Source organism: Leopardus geoffroyi, chromosome C2, assembly GCF_018350155.1.
Source record: "Leopardus geoffroyi isolate Oge1 chromosome C2, O.geoffroyi_Oge1_pat1.0, whole genome shotgun sequence".
NCBI classification, from domain to species: Eukaryota; Metazoa; Chordata; class Mammalia; order Carnivora; family Felidae; genus Leopardus; species Leopardus geoffroyi.
The window spans coordinates 13,665,862-13,684,959 of record NC_059333.1 but is presented as its reverse complement, the minus strand read 5'-3'; the positions used below and the strand labels follow the sequence as shown (position 1 = coordinate 13,684,959).

Below are 19,098 nucleotides of genomic sequence, written 5' to 3'. Positions count from 1 at the left end.
ATCATATTATCAGGAGAAAAACCCTGTAAAACAGGGGCCTGTCATGTAAACTAGGCGGCTGCAGGAGGAGGATATGGAAAAACTGCTAAAACACAAGTATCTAGACTCCTCTACACTACAAAACTGAAGATATTAAATTAGCATACAAATTTTGAACACATCCATAAGGATTCAACCAGCAAAATCCAAAATATGGGAACCTAGGAGAGCCTGGGTGGCTTAGTCGGCAAAGCGTCCGACTCTGGCTCAGGTGATGATCTCACGGTCCGTGGGTTCGAGCCCCATGTCAGGCTCTGTGCTGACAGCTCAGAGCCTGGAGCCTGCTTCGGAATCTGTGTCTCCCCCTCTCTCTCTTTGCCCCTCCCCAGCTCATGCTCTGTCTCGCTCTGTCTCTCAAAAATAAATAAATGTTAAAAAAAAGTTTTTTTTAAAAGAATATGGGAAACTTTTACAGGTCAAAGACTTACGTCTCTTCAACAAATAAAGTAAAAAAGGGAAAAAAGAGAGGGTAGCAGGGAACCACTGATTATATAACGAAGACATATATCCATCAGTTGATCAATTGCAACATGTGGGTCTTATTTGGATGATGATTCAAAGAGACAAGCCGTTTAAAAATTATAAGGGAGGTAAATTTGAAACAAACAGGCTATTTTATAATATTAAGGAGTTACAGTCAGTATGTCTTTTTTATGTTCTTACCTTTTCTTGACATATACTGATATATTTACAGATGAGATAATACAATGTCTAAGACTTGCATCAAAACAGTCTAAGGTGTGTGGGTTGGGGGGGGGGGGAGGGCTGGTTGTAGATAAAAGCAGATTGGCCATGGGTTGATAATCATTGAAGACAGGTGATGGGCACTTAATAGTTTGTATGAGGGCTCACTATATTATTCTTGCCACTTGTAAAATATTTGAAATTATCCATAATAAAAAGGTTCTTAAAATTGGTATGTACAAGAAATACTGTGGTCTCTGTGCCCAGAAAATGCCTCCGGGTGGCCTGAGGGCGTGTGTGGCCTGCAGACATATTTTGTTTGGACTGTGGGGGATGGCTTTTAAAAAAATGTTTTTTTTCCGTTCTGCTCCAACATTTGAAAATAAGGAAGATTTCCCATAAAAATCAGGATTTCCAACTTCTCTTGAAAAACGGAGAGGTCGGGCAATGCGGGACCATAGAAATAAGCCCTGGAGTATGGCCTCCCACCACCTTTGGTCTCCCTGGCATGCATCCACTAGTACGGCCTCCCTGGTCTGTGATCATCCGAGTTTGGCCCCCAGTGTACGGGGCTCCTCGGAGCAGTAACGCAGTGCCAACAAGAGGGCCAGAGTCTCCAGCATTGACATGTTCCACTATCAGCCCAAACCCCTAGAGCTTTGTTTTCTGAACAGTAACCAAAAGTTCCTCAATACAAGCACTTGGACAGTTTTAGTTTATATTACACAAGGCAGTGATTGGAAACACATGGAGAGTCAAGCCGCTGCAAAAGAAAACTCCAGACTTCTTGTAGCTGATCTGGCTTGGGACCTCTGGCCAGCTCTGCTGCCTGTCCTTATCGCTCAGGCGACAGGGGTGGCTCCCGTTCTACTCCAAACTCCCAGCTGGCCGACAGGAAAGGCACTGAGGGCTCGCTTAGCTCCTTACCCTCATCTTCTAGCTGAGGGTCCGGCCAACAGAGGCTGAGGGATTCACCCACCCATTTTCCAGAGGGTAAAAGGAGGAAGGGGTGGGGATGAAAACACACGTCATGCTCCAGATACTGGACACAATCTGCTCCTGCATGTTGCTAGTCCCTTTCAAATATTTTTGGAGTGCAATGTTTCCTAGAAAAAGATAGGATTTGAACCTTGAATGGAACCAAAGGTTGAGGCACTTGGGTTCGGATGTTCCTGTTTAACCGACCACGCTAGGTGGACAACTGTTCACAAGATCTTCTAACACCTTACCAACATTCCTCACGTGTCTGAGTAGCTGTCTTCTCATCAAGCAACAAAACAAATAAGGTCAGTCCGTCTGACTCCTCTAAAGATTCGGATCCTAGGTTCTCCCTAAGAGCTCTCAGATTCACTCACTCCTCGGACCGAGCTCCACCAAGCTGAGTCCAAGGAAGTTCTCAGAGTCCTATGGTGACCACCATATTCTCAGATCCAGCCCTCTGTGACCTTGGGCACTTCCCAAAGCAGACTTACCTTGTTAACAACACACTGTTATTGAAGTGTAATTAATTCAAAGCAAGTAAGTCAGAAGAAGAAAAAACAACGCAGGGCGATACATGACATAGCACCCTGGCGTACAAGTAGCACTCCTGACCCTCCAATGGGGAGCTGCTGTCATCCTCTGGTGACGCTTCCTGTGCTGGCTGGAGTGCCTCACTCACTCTCTCAGGACTTCCACATACCTAAAGTTAGCAATGCTTTTCTCCCATTAAAAATGTAGGAAAACATAATCCGTTTTTGCCATCCAAGGTCTAAAGGCACCACAGCAATCACCAGCCAGGGTTCCTCAGCTTCCTCAGCATCCGGACTTGAGAAAAGCCTTCAGGACCAATCGTCGGTGGTTATATTACATTAGTCTGATACGTAATTAGTCACGGGTTATGACTCATCCTTTGCCTACCACCACGGGAAGTTGAAAAGGTTTGAAGTGAATCCCAGCACACAATATGAAGGCTTTGAGGGCTTAAGGGGGCATCTGTGGCCAACCGCTGCTCAACCAGAACCTGAGAACCATTGAGAGCTGTGGAAAACAGCCATGGGAATCAGTCTGGCAAGAGAAGACAAAACTCTAAACTGGAACAGCAGCCACAGAGAAGAAAAGGGATGAAAGGGAGGGGAGGGGCTTGGGAAACAAGGCAGGTAGACATACCACAAACCAGGATGACGGAAGGATATAACCCAACCTTTGTTTTGTTCACACAGTATTTCTTGAGGGGTGCCTGGGTGGCTCAGTCGGTTAAGCATCCAACTCTTGGTTTCAGCTCAGGTCATGATCTCACAGTTTGTGGGTTTGAGCCCTATGTCAGGCCCTGCACTAGCCGTCCAGAGCCTGCTTGGGATTCTCTCTCTCTCTCTCTCTCTCTCTCTCTGCACCTCCCTTGCTTGTGCTCTCTCTCTCTCTCTCTCAAAAATAAATAAACTTAAAAGAAAATAAAAATAAATATTTCTTGAGCACCTAACATGTGACAGCTACTATGTAAAACACCAAGGGTACAATAGGGAGCAGGACAGATCAAGGAGGAAACACATACACAGAAGCAGGATGGGTGTTGGGATTTTGTTGTTGTTATTTCAAAAGGGAGAAGTAAAGATGAGAAGAACAACTTCATTTGGGGAGATGCCAGGTTTGATGTGAAATCTTAATGGGCAGAAGAAACTTGGGATAATTCAAGAAAATGATCTGATATAGACATTCCTCTACATGAATATGCTTACCACCCCCCATCTTCTAATATAGAGGCCCCTCCTTTAGTCCTACAACCACTCTAGTTACTGCCCAGCCCATGGAGACCACTGTCATGGAAGCAACACCTCCCTCTGGTTGCGTTTGCTCTTCTCACAAGTGCCTAATCCCAGCCAAAGTCACCAGACACTATCCCAATGGTCACTCTGAAAGATCTTCACCTTCCTTGGTATCTACATAGCACCTGAAATCAACAGTCATGGCCTTCCTTTGGGAGAGCCTCCTCTTTTGAATTCTGTAGCAATTACTGAAAATTCCAGTGAGCTTCAGGCCTGATAGGATCGGTACTCGGCAACATGAAGAGAATCAATGCTGAGTGTAGAATCCCTTCCGCCCAAAGGGTGCTGATATACTGGGCGCCGATAAGAAGATGGGAAACGAATGTTGGGTAGGCAATGAAAATTACGTCCACAACCAGTGTCTAAGGTTTCTGTCCAACAGCTGTGACGATTTCTTCTCAAACTCCTCTTAGCTCCCTTTCTTCACACCACGTTGTACACCGTGTGCACAGAATATTCCCTCTGCGTGCATACAACTGCCCCCTGGAGCTCTCTCCTTTCCTACACTGATACCATATGGGGAACTTTTGTAACCTTGCACACACATCTTATCCCTCACCCCAGAACCAAGGAATCTGACATGTCCCCTAGATTGACTTGAAATCAGGGTGAAGAAAGGGACAGATAAAAATGAAGAGATGGGGGTGAAGTGATGTATCTTGAGATTCTCTAGGACATTCTAATACAGGTTCTGCGTTTCCCACCCATTACTCTGCCTATGTTAAGAGAAGCCCATTCTGTCAAAACACCATTGGGCAGGAAGGACAACATCAAGTTCTCGGCGGGGAGAAACTTTTTCCCAAAGTAACATGGGACAAGACTTAATTCCCAGAATTTATTTATTCAACTTCTGGGACCAAAGCTACAACCAGCCAACTAATAATTTTGGAATGTATTTATAAAAGAAAAACAAATATTCATTATTTCTCTGACCATTAAATTATCTTAAATATATTTTATGCTCCTATCCATCCCTCCTGAAAAACACTCAGACTCTATTTCCAACCATTAAAAATGAAGTTTGGCCTAGGTTTAAGTGGTAACAGGGAGCAGGGACCAACTTAGCAAGAAATGAGAAAGAAAGGGCAAAATTTCTGGCCTTTGGGACACTATGGTCTATACTTTATAACCAGTGCAATAGATACTTCAGTGTTTCACCCTGAACCAGAATTCTATCTTTTCTACACAAGCAGAGAAATGTTCCCACTTTTGAACTCTTAATGTTGGTTCTTCATTCTTTACATTCTTTAATACTAAATAATATTCTGAGAAGCATACAGTTTGGGGGTGAATTTAACATTTCAGAAAAACAAACTATCAGAAAGTCAATGTTTAATAGAAAAAGTGACTTCAGTCACCCCCAACAGACTAAAAGATACTAACATAGCATGATCATCTATATACAGGAAATTGAAGTATTTTTGTGTGCAAAAATGTACATCATTTATGCATGTATATGCACATACCTCCATATATTATACAACTGTATGTCCAAGCAATAAGAAGAAAGAATGGACAAAATACCAAAGTGTGAGCATGACTTTTAACAGTAGGTAAATAGGCAATTATTTCCCCTTCTTCTTATTTTTCTGGTTTTTCTTTTTTCTTTTTAAGTTTATTTATTTATTTTGAGAGAGAGTGAGAGCACTAGCAGGGGAGGGGCAGACAGAGAAGAGCAAGCAAGAATCCCAAGCAACGCGGGGCTCAAACTCATGAACCCTGAGACCATGACCTGAGCCTCCTAAGTCAGACACTTAACTGACCGAGCCACCCAGGCGCCCCGTATTTTTCCGGTTTTTCATACATGCCACCACACTGGCTGACTTGCTGAACGTCCAGTGGGATCAGGACACAATGTTTCCCTTAGCCCTTTAATGGGTTCACATATTTCTAGTAACACACATCATGCCTTCTGACCCATGTTGCTACAAGTCCTGCCTTCCCTGTTCTCTATCAAGCATACAACACTCTCTTCTTTCTTGTTCTCTCCAAACTCATGCAGGACATTACATTCTGCTTTTTAAGTACTGTGTGACAGGTTTCTGCCTGCCATCCTGGGCTGCTGAGGTTATTCAGAGTTTGTACCGATAGCCTCACAGGTCTCCCATCCAGATGTGATACTCAAGTTCAGAAACTTTGGGCAGCCACATTTTGGGTCATGTCAATTCAAGAACAAGAAAAAAAATAATTAAAGGCTACAGGAGAGAGAAGAGTGACATAGATAAGCAAAGACCAGAGGAACCAAGCGGGTCAGGGTGTCCAGAATCCTGATGGCCTTCCCAACAGGCACATTTTCTAGACAGATCCATAACTCTCAATGATGTCTAGGAGGCATTCTGTATCTTCATAAAAATTAACACCAACCTCTTTGAAACCAAAAACAAACACAAGAAAAACTTATATGATCTTGAGTTGGTTTCTGTTGCTTACAAACATGAGACCTGGATAAGAAAGAAACTGTATTCTCTTAGAAAAAAGTGAGTGTCCCATGTAAGTTACCATTGGCAGTTATTCCTTAGGTATTGAGCAATTTGTGGGGTAAGCTACAGACATCTTCCCAGTCTGGCACTGATTCATTAATTAACATTCTTCTGTTCGAATCCAACCGACACGTATCTTATGCTCTCCCCAGGACATTTTAACTTTTTAACCCTCAAGACTTTTAACTGTTTTATTCTCCTCTTTAGTTGGCTTCCCCTGAGCCCCAAAGCCTGTCCTTCTCCCACGCGTGTTTTTAGCCATGCAGTCTGGCCAACACATTACCTAATACATCAGTGAAGTAATGAATAATTTCTCCATCCAAAACACGGTGCCGTCACTGCAGCCAAAGACTCACAGAGGTTGAACATTATGCCAGGTATATCCAACCCTAGACTCCAGATTGGTAAGAACAAAGGAGATGAGAGAAATGTCCAAACCCACACAGATTGTGCCTTACTTCAGAAAGAGAACATAGACAAGATCTGTACTTAACAAGTCAGTTACATATGAAAAGATGCACGTCCAACAGCACTAGCGGTTTGGGGAACAAAAATCAGGCCCACAACTACATACCCCTTCATGCCCACTAGAAAGCTTGGAATCAAAAAGACAGGTAACAAGTGTGTTAGCAAGGATGTAAAGAAGCAGGAGCCTCCACGTCACTGGTGGGAATGTAAAGAGGTGCCACCGCCTTGGAAGACAGTCTGGTAGTTGATAGAAATGGTCAACCTAGAGTTACCATATGACTCAGCAACGTCCTTACTCAGTAAATGAGAGCATAAGTCCACTTGAAAGCTTGCACATGGATCCTAGCAGCATTACTTGTAATAGCCAAGGAGTGGAAACAACCCAAATGTCTATCAGCTGATGAATGGATAAAGAAAACACAGTACAGTATATCCATACAGTGCGATACTATTTGGCAATAAAAAGAAAGGAAGTGGTGATACACGCTACAACATAGATGAAACTTGAAAATATCATACTAAGTGAAAGAAGTTAGTTGCAAAAGGCCATATATTGTATGATTCCACTTAGATGAAAAGTCCAGATCAGACAAATCTGGAGGCAAATATTTTCTGAAGTTTATTTCGTTTGAGTGAGAGAGAGAGAGAGAGAGAGAGAGAGAGAGAGAGCAGGAGGGGCAGAGGGAGAGAGGAGAATCCCAAGCAGTAAGTGCAGAGCCGAACGCTGCAGGCGCCAACTTGTGACCCGAACCCAAATCAAGAGTTGGTCACTAGGGGCGCCTGGGTGGCTCAGTCGGTTGAGCGTCCGACTCCAGCTCAGGTCACCATCTCGCGGTCCGTGGGTTCGAGCCCCGCGTCAGGCTCTGGGCTGATGGCTCAGAGCCTGGAGCCTGCTTCCAATTCTGTGTCTCCCTCTCTCTCTGCCCCTCCCCCATTCATGCTCTGTCTCTCTCTGTCTCAAAAATAAATAAATGTTAAAAAAAAATTTAAAAAAATTTAAAAAAATAAATAAATAAATAAAGAGTTGGTCACTTAACCAACTGAGCCACCCAGGTGCCCCTGGAGGCAAATTAGATTAATGGTTGCCAGGGGCTGGAGACAGGGTAGGGACAGCTTGGGGAGAGACAAGAAGAGACTGGTAATGGGTACAGAGTTTCTTTCCTTCTAAAAATGTGAGGATAGTTGTAACATTCTGTAAATAAACTAAACACTCTTCAAGTGTATACTTCAAATGGATGAAGCGTATGATACGTGAATTGTAGCTCACAAAGGTCATTTAGAAGAAAAGGTCTATTAGAATATGATCAATAGCATTGGCAGTCATGGTATAAAGAAAAGAAATGTACTTGGTACCCTAGTTTTTCCAGTTCATTAAAATGTTGGTTAAAATCCTAAATCGGACATATACACAACTTTCATAAAGCTGTCTATATGTTTAATTCAGTATAACCTGCATTATACCAGATTGGTTAGGTACAGGGGCTTAGGGATCAGGACTAAGTCTGAATCCCAACCCCACCACCCACAAGCTAAATGACCTTGAATGCCCCCATTACACTTCTCAAAGCTTCAGTTTCTTTATATGTAAAAAAGGAAAATAATAGTGCCCTCTCTCAGTGGGTTGTTGTGAAAAATGAATAACTTTCATGAACTGCTAAGTACCTGGCACAGACTAGCACTCTAAAACTAACTGTATAAATATATAAACACATACGTACATAAAACTAACAACAAAACAAAAAGCAGTTACGTGCAATGAATCAAGCCTTTTGAGAGGACATAGATAATGCAGTCCCCTTCTTCAATTATCATTCCAAGCAGATCTCAATAAAACACTATGAGAAGTTTGTGCATCCTGAATTAGAGATTGAAAAAGGGGTAAGAATGAAACAAAACGATAAGCACCTCTCACATGCAATGCTTTTGCTAGCTCATATATAAACACCAGAGACCCATGAGGCTGGAGGTCTCAGCACTTGCCAGCGCATTGTATATCTGCATGAAGAACCACGAGGGATTATGAAAACCACTGCTTAAATTCACTGGTGATACAAATCATGACCGTGGAGGCTCACACCCTCTTTAGTACCAACGTAAGGGCACAAGCAAATGAACAACAGAGAGATTAATTGTATATTTTGACAAAATTACAATAGCAAATCAAATACATAAAATCTCCAATTTCAACATTTCTGAACACTAGCTATCAGACTCCTCTGTATCTCATTAAAGACATAAAAGAGGGGTGCCTGGATGGCTCAGTTGGTTAAGCATTCGACTTCAGCTCAGGTCATAATCTTGTGGCTCCTGGGTTCAAGCTTTGCATCAGGCTCTGTGCTGACAGCTCAGAGCCTGGAGCCTGCTTTGGATTCTGTATCTCCCCCTCTTTCTGCCCCTCCCCTACTCACACTCTGTCTCTCTCCCTCTCTCAAAAATAAGTAAAACATCAAAAAAATTTTTTAAGACATAAAAGAAAAAATTATCACAGAGCCTGGCAACCTCCTGATAACTCTTTGGTCTGTTTTTTCCCAAAGATGGGATAACTCCAATGACACTGTTCTCTGAAGGGTAGCCAATAAGAAGAATGTAGCACACTAAATGAAATAGACTTGAAGTATCCATGCTCTTTCTTTTTATACTGTGACACAAATAAAAAAAAAAAAAAGATGGTAAGTCAATTGGTGATATACAAAATGAGATAATTAAAGTCAAAGTCTTTACACTTGGCTTCAGTGGTAAATTCTGGTGAACATACAAAGAATTAATGTCAATCTATCTCAAACTCTTCCAAAAACTGAAGAAAAGAAAACATTTGCAAACTCATTTTATGAGGCCAGAATTACCCAGATACCAAAGTCAGAGAAACACACCACAAAAAGAAAAGAAAACTGCAGGCCATTGTCCCTGATCAAATAGATGTAAAAATCCTCAACAACATGCTAGCAAAACAAATTCAAAAGCACATTAAAAGGATCACTAAACAGGAGCACCTGGGTGGCTCAGTCAGTTGAGTGTCCAACTCTTGATTTCAGCTCAGGTCATGATCTCACAATTCATGAGATTGAGCCCCATATCGGACTCTGGGCTGAAAGCATGGAGCCTGCATGGGATTCTCTCTCTACCTCCTCTCAAAATAAATAAACATTAAAAAAAAAAAAAAAAAGAATCACTAAACATAATCCAATAGGATTTATCCCTGGGATGTTAAGGATAGTTCAACATATGCAAATTAATAAATGTGATATACCACATTAAGAGAATGAAGGGGGGGAATACAATCATCTCAATAGATGCACAAAAAGCATTTGACAAAATCCAACCTCTTTTCATGATAAAAACTCTCAAACATTTAAGTATAGAAGGATAGATAACAAGCCCACAGCTAACATCATTTTCAGTGGTGAAAAGTGGAAAACTTTTCCTCTAAGATCAAAAACAAGAGAGGGATAGCCAGTCTAACCATGAGGGATAGCCAGTCTAACCACTTCTATTTAACTAATTACTGGAAGTCCTAGCCACAGCAATTAGGTAAGAAAAAGAAATAAATGGTATCCAAATCAGGAAGGAAGAATTAAACTGTCTCTGTTTGCAGGTAATATGTTCTTATATGTAGGAAACACTAGAGAGTCCATCAAGAAATTGTTCAAACTACAAAGCAAATTCAATAAAGTTAAGGGGTACAAAATCAACATACAAAAATCTGTTGCATTTTCATACCCTAACAACTATCCAAAAAAGAAATTAAAAAAATAATCCCATTTAAAATAGCATCAAAAAAAAAAATACTTAGGAATAAACTTAACCAGTGATGAGAAAGATCTGTACACTAAAAACTATAAAATACTGATGAAAGTAACTGAAGACATAAATAAATGTAAAGATATCCCATGTTCATGGATTGGGAGAATTAATATTGTTAGATATTAGGTGATCTACAGAGTCTATGAAATCCCTTTCAAAATTCAAATGGCATTTTTCACTGAACTACAAAAAAGAAACCTAAAATTCATACGGAACCACAAAGGACCCTAAATAGCCACAACAATCTTGAGCAAGAAAAACAAAATTGGAGGCATCACACTTCCTGATTTCAAAATATTATGGTATGGACATAAAAACAGACATATTAACCAATGGAACAGATTAGAGAGTCCAGAAATAAACCCACACGTATATGGTCAACTAATTTATGACAAAGGGGCCAAGAATATACAATAGGGAAAGGACAGTCTCTTGGGAAAACTGAACAGCTACAGGCAAAAGAATAAAACTGGATCCTTACTTCACACTGTATATTAAAATCAACTCAAAATAATTTAAAAACTTAAATGTAAAGACTGAAACCAAAAAAACTAATAGAAGAAAACACAGAAGAAAAAGAAACTTTAAGAGAATGTGAGCAGGGGAGGGACAGAGAGAGAGAGAGAATTTTAAGCAGCACAGAGCCCAACACAAGGCTCAATCGCATGACCCTGAGATCATCATCTGAGCCAAAATCAAGAGTCGGACACTTAACCAACTGAGCCACCAGTCACCCCAGGAGAAAAATTTCTTGACATCGGTCTGCACAATGATTTTTTGGGGGGATCTGACATGGGCAACAAAAGATAAATAGGTGAACTATTTCAAACTACGAAGCTTCTACACAGCTACACAGGAAACAATCAAAAGACTAAAATAACAACCAATGGAATAGGAGAGAATATTTGCAAACCACACATCTAATAAAAGGTTAATATCCACAATACATAAGAAACTCAAACAACTCAATAGCAAAAAAATCAGATAACCCAATTTAAAAATGGGCAAAGGACCTAAACAGATATTTCTCCAAGAAGACACGCATAAGGCCAACAGGTATATTAGATAGTGTTCAACATCACCAATCATCAGAGAAATGCAAATCAAAACCACAGACAGATATCACCTCACACCTGTTAGGATGGCTATCATCAAAAAGACAAGAAGTAAGGGCGCCTGGGTGGCTCAGTCAATTAACCATCGGACTCTTGGTTTTTAGTTCAGGTCATTATCTCACAGTTCATGAATTCGAGCCCTGCGTCGGGCTCTGCACTGATAGCATGGAGTCTGCTTGAGATTCTTTCTCCCTCTCTCTCTACTCCTCCCCCACTTGCATGCTCGCTCGCTCGCTCTCTCTTGCTCTCTTTCTCTCAAAATAAATAAATAAACATAAAAAAATTAAGAGACAAGAGGTAAGAAGTGTTGGTAAAGATGTGGAGAAAAGAGAACCCTGTATACTGTTGATAGGACTCTGCACAGTCATTGTGGAAAACATTGTGGAGGTTTTTCAAAAATTAAAAATACAACTATCATATGAACCAGAATTCTACATCTGAGGATGTATCCAAAGGAAATGAAATCTGGATATTGAAGAGATATCTTAGTCCCATGTTCAGTGTAGCATTATTTAAAATAGGCAAGATACAGAACAACTTAAGTGTCTGTTAACAGATGAACAGATAAATAAAATGGGATGCATATCTATACCTACATACAGATACAAACATAGACATAGACATAGACTTAGATAGACAGATATAATAGAATATGGTTCAGCCATGAAAAAAAGAAGGAAAGCTTGCCATTTACAGCAAGGACCGGGAGGGCATTATATGCTACATGAATTAAGCCAGACACAGAAAGAGAAATACTCCATGATCTCACTTATGTGGAATCTAAAAAAGTCAAACTCATAAAAGCAGAGAGTAGAATGATAGTTACCAGGTGTGGGGGGGGGGGGTGGAGAAAATAGGGAGATGTTGGTCTGTGGAGAAAGTTCCAGCTATGCAGTATGAACAAGACCTAGAGATCTAATGGTATCATAGCATGATGACTATAGTTAATAGTACTGTATTATATACCTGAATTTTGTTAAGAGAGCAGTTCTTAAGTATTCTTACCACCAAAAATCAATATTAACTATATGAGATACTTTATATGTTAATTAGCTTGATGTGTTAATCATTTCACAGTGTATACATATATTGAAACATCACACTGTGTAATTTTTGTCAACTATATTTCAATAAAGCTGGGGAAAATAATATACAAAGTCAAAATATTTGCTACAGAAATACAGCAAATAAATTGAAAAATAAAAGTATATGATTCAAAATAATGTAAAATAGCTACCCGTGCAACATTTTTGGTTTAAGAATTATGCCTCTGTGTCTTTAACATGAAAAATTAATCATTTTCACCTTGGTGAACTATTACAGTGTACTGCTTTAAAGCATATTTCTCAGATTCCATGCTCATTGATAGGAAGAACAAATATTGTTAAAATATCTACAGTACCCTGGGGGCGCCTGAGTGGCTCAGTCAGTTGAGCGCCTGACTTCCGCTCAGGTCATGATCTCATGGCTCATCTCATGGGTTCAGACCCCACGTCGGGCTCTGTGCTGACAGCCCAGAACCTGGAGCCTGCTTCGGATTCTGTGTCTCAGTCTTTCCCTGTCCTTCCCCTGCTCCTATCCTGTCTGTGTCTCTCTGTGTCTCTCTCTCAAAAATAAATAATTTAAAAAAACATTAAAAAAAAAAAATCTACAGTACCCAAAGCAATCTACACATGTAGTGCAATCCCTATCAAAATATGAACAGCATTTTTCACAGAACTAGAACAATCCTAGTATTGTATGGAATTACAAAAGATCCTGAATAGCCAAAGCAATTTTGAAAAAGTAAAACAAAGCTGGAGGTATCATAGTTCCAGACTTCAAGTTATATTACAAAGCTACAGTAATCAAAACAGTACAGTACTGGCACAAAAAAAGACACATAGATCAACAGAAGAGACTAAAACATCCAGTAATAAACCCAAAATTACATGGTCAACTAATCTTCAGCAAAGCAGGAAAGAATGTCCAATGGAAAAAGACGGTCTCTTCAACAAAAGGTGCTGGGAAAACTGGACCGCAACATGCAAAAGAATGAACCTGGACCACTTTTTTACACTACACACAAAAATAAATTCAAAACTGACTAAAGGTCTAACTGTGGGACCTGAAACCATAAAAATCCTAGAAGATAGCACAGGCGTAATTTCTCTGACACTGGCTGTAGCAACATTTTTCTAGATACGTTCCATGAGGCAAGGGAAATAAAAACAAAACTAACCTGTTAGGCCTACATCAAAATAAAAAGCTCCTGCACAGTGAAGGAAACAATCAACAAAACTAAAAGGGAGAAGATTTCGCAAATGACATAGCCAATAAAGGATCAGTATACCAAATATATAAAGAACTCCTAAAACTCAACACCCAAAAAACAAATAATCCAATTTAAAAATGGGCAGAAGACATGAACAGACATTTCTCCAAAGAAGATATACAGATGACCAACAGACCCATGAAAAGATTCTCATCATCACTTAACATCAGCGGACTGCAAATCAAAACTATAATGAAATATCATCTTACCCCTGTCATAATGGCTAAAATCAAAAACAAAAGAAACAACAGGCGTTGGTAAGGATGTGGAGACACAGGAACCCTCGTGCACTGCTGGCAGAAATGCAAACTGGTGCAGCCACTGTGGAAAACAGTACAGAGGTTCCCCAAAAAGTTAAAAATAGAACTACCCTATGACCCAGCAATAGAATTATTGGGCACAAAACACTAATTCAAAGGTATGCATGCACCCCTATGTTTATAGCAGTATTATTTACAATATCCGTGATATGGAAGCAGCCCAAGTGTCCACGAATTGATGAATGGATAATTGACGAAGATGTGGTATGTATATACAGTGGAATATATTCATCCATAAAAAAAGGAATGAAATCTTGCCATTTGCACCAACGTGGATAGAGCTAGAGTATAATGCTAAGTGACATAAGTCAGTCAGCGAAAGATAAATACCATATAAGTTCATTCATATGTGGAATTTAAGAAACAAAACGAATGAGCAAAGGGGGAAAAAGAGAGAGAGAAGCCAAGAAACAGATGCTTAACTACAGAGAACAAACTGATGGTTACCAGAGAGGAGGTGGATGGGGGGATTGGTGAAATAGGGAAGGGGGATTAAGGAGTGCCCTTGTCGTGATGAGCACTGGGTGATCAAAATAAAAGCTTAAAAAAAGCAAAGAACACACACACACACACAAAATAATAAATGAAAACATTTCTCAGTATCATAAACATTTTTAAAAAGCGTAAAATATAGGGGCGCCTGGGTGGCTCAGTCGGCTGAGCGTCCAACTTCAGCTCAGGTCATGATCTCCGGGTCTGTGAGTTCGAGCCCCGCATCGGGCTCTGTGCTGACAGCTCAGAGCCTGGAGCCTGCTTTGGATTCTGTGTTGCCCTGTCTCTCTGCCCCTTCTCCGCTCAAACTGTCCTTCTCTCTCTCAAAAACAAACATTAAAAAGAAAAAAAAAGTCGTAAGATGAATCCTTCCCAACATCTCTTCAGACATCCAGTTTTATCACCCTGCCTTATAAACAAGCTCCAAAAGTGCTTTTGTAGACTTCACAGACTGACTCTGCCCTTGTCCACAATGCATGCCTACCTAGTTCAGGCTAAATATCCTCTCCAACGGCAGTTGCAAGTACGCCCAGGGAAACAAACCGTTCTCGTATCTACATCAGATTGTACGACTCCGTGTATGTATCTACTTACAAACAGTATCTATACCACAAAGTTTTGTGTCCATGTAAACAAGGAAAGCATGAGAAATATAAAGCAGAGCCCATTACATCATTTGGGGCACCTGACTTTGTTAAGACCAGCTTAATTTGCTGGTATTTTCCACTTTCCTGAATGCAGGTCTGGAATGGAAAAAGAGATGTTTCCAAGTATGCTGCAAATCATCAGAACAATCTGGGCCAATGGACAGGTTTCCTGATCTGACAGCTGCTCCTCTATCTGTTGGGACCTGCTGTTTCAAAATTATCATACCAATTGAACACCTAAGGAGCCATACAAATTGCTAAAATCTAAGTAGAGCATGGGAAGACATTTGCTGGCAGATGACCATATTCTTGTAACTCACTCTGGGCCGTGTACCCTGTTGTGTTCACAGATGTTAACGTGTTCACAGCACTGGGCACACAGTCGGTCTGAGTTGAATGAATGAATCAAAGAGTTAAGACAGTCAGGTTAATACATAACATATGAAGGGACTTTGGAAATAAAAGTAATCAAATAAACACATCCTCACATAAAAAAGTGTCCAAGATCAAGAAAGAAGATGCCTACATTTTTCTTTGTAATGTTCCAACTTCCTTAAATTATTCTAGATTTTATTTTGTGCTTCAGGACTATACAGTTTGAGTTTGTTTTAAATTTAAAAAGCAGAGTCAACAAAAAGTTAACAGAAGTCCACCTCAACTGATCGGTGTAGTCGCTTATGTTCCCTGTACCTTGACTTCTTTACCTGTAAAATGGGGATTCTAACTGTATCCGAATAACAGGATGTTAAATAAATTGGAAAATGGTTAAGCGCTATATAAGTGTTATCTGTCATTATAATTCAACACTCATCCACTCATATATCAGAAGAATGATAAGGGGGGAGGGGGGTGCACAGGCTACCAGCAGCACCTTAGCTGTGATTCCACTAAGCCAGGGCTCAGCTAACGTTTCTCGTGAAGTGACAGATCGCAAATATTTTAGGCTTTCCGTGCCAGGCAGTCTCTGGCCCACCCACTCCACTCTGCCGCTGTCGTGCGAAAGCAACCTTGGGCAGGACATATATGCATGGACGTGGCTGCATTCCAATAAAACTTTATTCATGGACACTGAAACTTGAATTTCAGATAGTTTTCTCCTATCACAGAGTGTTCTTCTGTTTGTTTTTTAACCATTTTTTTAAAAAAAAATTTTTTTTATATTTATTTATTTTTGAGAGACAGAGTGAGACAAAGTGAGAGTGGGGGAGGGGCAGAGAGAGGGAGACACAGGATCGGAAGCAGGCTCCAGGCTCTGAGATGTCAGCACACAGCCCGACGGGGGGCTCGAACACACAGACCGATCATGACCTGAGCTGAAGTCGGACGCTCGACCGACTGAGCCACCCAAGCGCCCCTGTTTTTTAACCATTTAAAAATGAAAAGCCCACTCTTAGCCTAAGGGACACAAAAAAAGAGGTAGCTGACCGAATTTGGTCCTTGGGCCCTCAGCTGCTTAACAACCTGTGCTAAGCACCCAACTACATTCTATATTCCTCTGACACGACCAGTCGGCTGGACTCTCAAAGTCCCCTGCCTTGGACACTGACATTTAATCTCTTATTTTCTACCTTCAGAGAGAGAGAGAGATTTTTAACCAATATTTGATGAACTATCTCGCCTCTTTAGTGAGAACAAGCTTCAATTTATCTACTTTAGCGCTGGTATTTTTCTTTATAAATCAATTCCTGAGGTACTCATTTGTAACTATAAATGTCAGGCCTCCACTGTGAGTTTTAGGCTCTTCGTTCTGTGCTCCAGACGCAAGATGTCCAACATGACAAATTTATTTCATTATATTCCGTAATCAGGAATACTCTTTGGCAGTGGGGAAAAAACCCTGGAACATTACCCTTTCCCGTGTGAGCTTCCTCATATTAAATAGACTTTTTAAAAATCTTATCAAGAAAATTTTTAGAAAGCACAAAGACTTTGCTTTTATAAAGTTTATTTATTTTTTTGAGAGGGAGAGGGAGAGCAGGCACACAAGCACACAAGCAGGGGAGGGGCAGAGAGAGAGAGGGACAGAGACTCCAAAGTGGGCTCCACACTAACAACAGAGAGCCCGATGTGGGCCTTGAACTCATGAGCCATGAGGTCATGACCTGAGCTGAAGGTGGACACTTAACTGACTGAGCCACCCAGGTGCCTGGAAAGCACGAAGACTTTCTTTAGCAAGAGTGGAAGAACATATGAGTGAGCACTCTGGATCGGTGGGGCGGGTTGGGGAGGATGGGGGAAGGGATGTCATATTTACTCATCTTCAAGATTCACCTCACTGAATAAAGTACTAATGGACATCATGTTTTCAGTCATGAGTCGGTAATTAATGATGTAAAAAACGAAGCATTATTTTAATACCCTTGAATCATCAGGAGAACAGAACCTTGGGCCCCTAACATTATTTTCCATGCTTTCCCTACTTTCCATGCTTTTCCATACTTTCCCTAAAGTACTTGAGATCCTCTCTAATAAACAACTTGTAAAACCTTTGTATTATTATTACCAAAAATGACAAGTGATTTATCAGTGTGTGTGTGTATATATATATATATATATACACACACACAATTTAAACTTGACCTTGATTTTGAGTTTTCCAGTGGATTAAAATTAGCTCTTCTCATAAGAATCCCCTTCAAAGCAACAATTAAGAACATGAGAACATCCACACAATCACAGATGCTGTGAGCTTTAAGAATGCTGTCAAGGAAGATTCACCAAGAAAAAGGTGAATCATTCCATCAGCTGGGAAGGAAACCCTGATCCCAGGGATCAAAGACAGAAAGTCCGTTCTTTGGCAAACCTTCATTAAGGTTCTTGAAAAGTGAAAAGCGAAAATCTTCATCATGGTATAAACATACCATATATTTCACTATTAGATCAAGCCTAGAGCTTTCTAAATGAACATATGCCAGAACATGACATATTAAACACAACAGCTTTTGAATTGCATCCTGTTGAATTCCAGTGTATTTGGAATGGATGCTTCTCACTCTACTTTTGTTATGTCAAAAGTAATAGCTAAATTTTTTAAGATCAAAACCAAAGCTAAAAGATTCCTAGTAGCAAAGAACCTGGGTCCCTTTTTCCAGAATCATCCCTAAACCCAAAGAAGAAGGGCCCTTGACCCAGGCACTCATATCAGAGGGCCTTCTCTGACCCTCCACTAGCCATGCCCTCATGGAAAACAAGCAGACATATGCAAAGAGTCCAGCTTGACCCCTTTCCAGACCATTCCTATGTACCCTGGCCCTAGTGCCCACACCCAAGCCCTTCCATAAGACCTCCTTAGTTCTATCTCCCAAGGGCAGGGAGGAGACATGTGCAGTCTAATACCCAAGGGCAGCCATCAGTGGGGGTTCTAGAGGGAGCTTGTCTGTGTAGGTTTTAGGGTCCACGAAGCCTCATATGACCCAAGACGGAGCCGGGGTGGGCGCATAAAAATGGCCGTGGGCTGGGGGCTGGCTATCCTTTACCTCTATTACAATTCCTTGCTTTATTTCAAGGACCCTAATCGTTCTACATCGGAATCCAGTTTTCTAGGTCATTATGAAAGCCTGTCAAGGTAGGAGAATAAAACATGGTTTATTTTACACTTTGTTAGCTTCATTTACAACATTTTATATATTCAGACATAGGTTATACGAGCCTTCATTTGTACTTTTGCCCCAGACCTGCTTTCTTCCCCCAAAAAGACACAAATGGATAATTACAACTAAAAAAGAAAAAGAAAAAGAAAAAAAATTGCTAGACACACACTCTCATTCACGGAAACCATAAGAAGATATTACTGAGTTAAGTCAGGCTTTGTTTACCTGTTAAAAATGAAAAGTGAAAAGCGAAAAGATGCCCAGGTCAACGTATGTCCACTTCTGGGGTTGCTTTTCAGGCATTACTAGTCCCTCGGTCCCCACCTCCCCAGCAACACCCTCCGTCT

At 40.7% G+C, this 19,098-nt stretch overlaps 1 protein-coding gene across 1 annotated transcript in view; it reads right to left on the bottom strand.

Moving 5' to 3' along the window:
- The window catches only part of TIAM1 (TIAM Rac1 associated GEF 1), a 392,899-nt gene that overhangs the window by 228,920 nt on the left and 144,881 nt on the right, over positions 1–19,098 (bottom strand). The gene's annotated exons all lie outside the window — the stretch shown is intronic.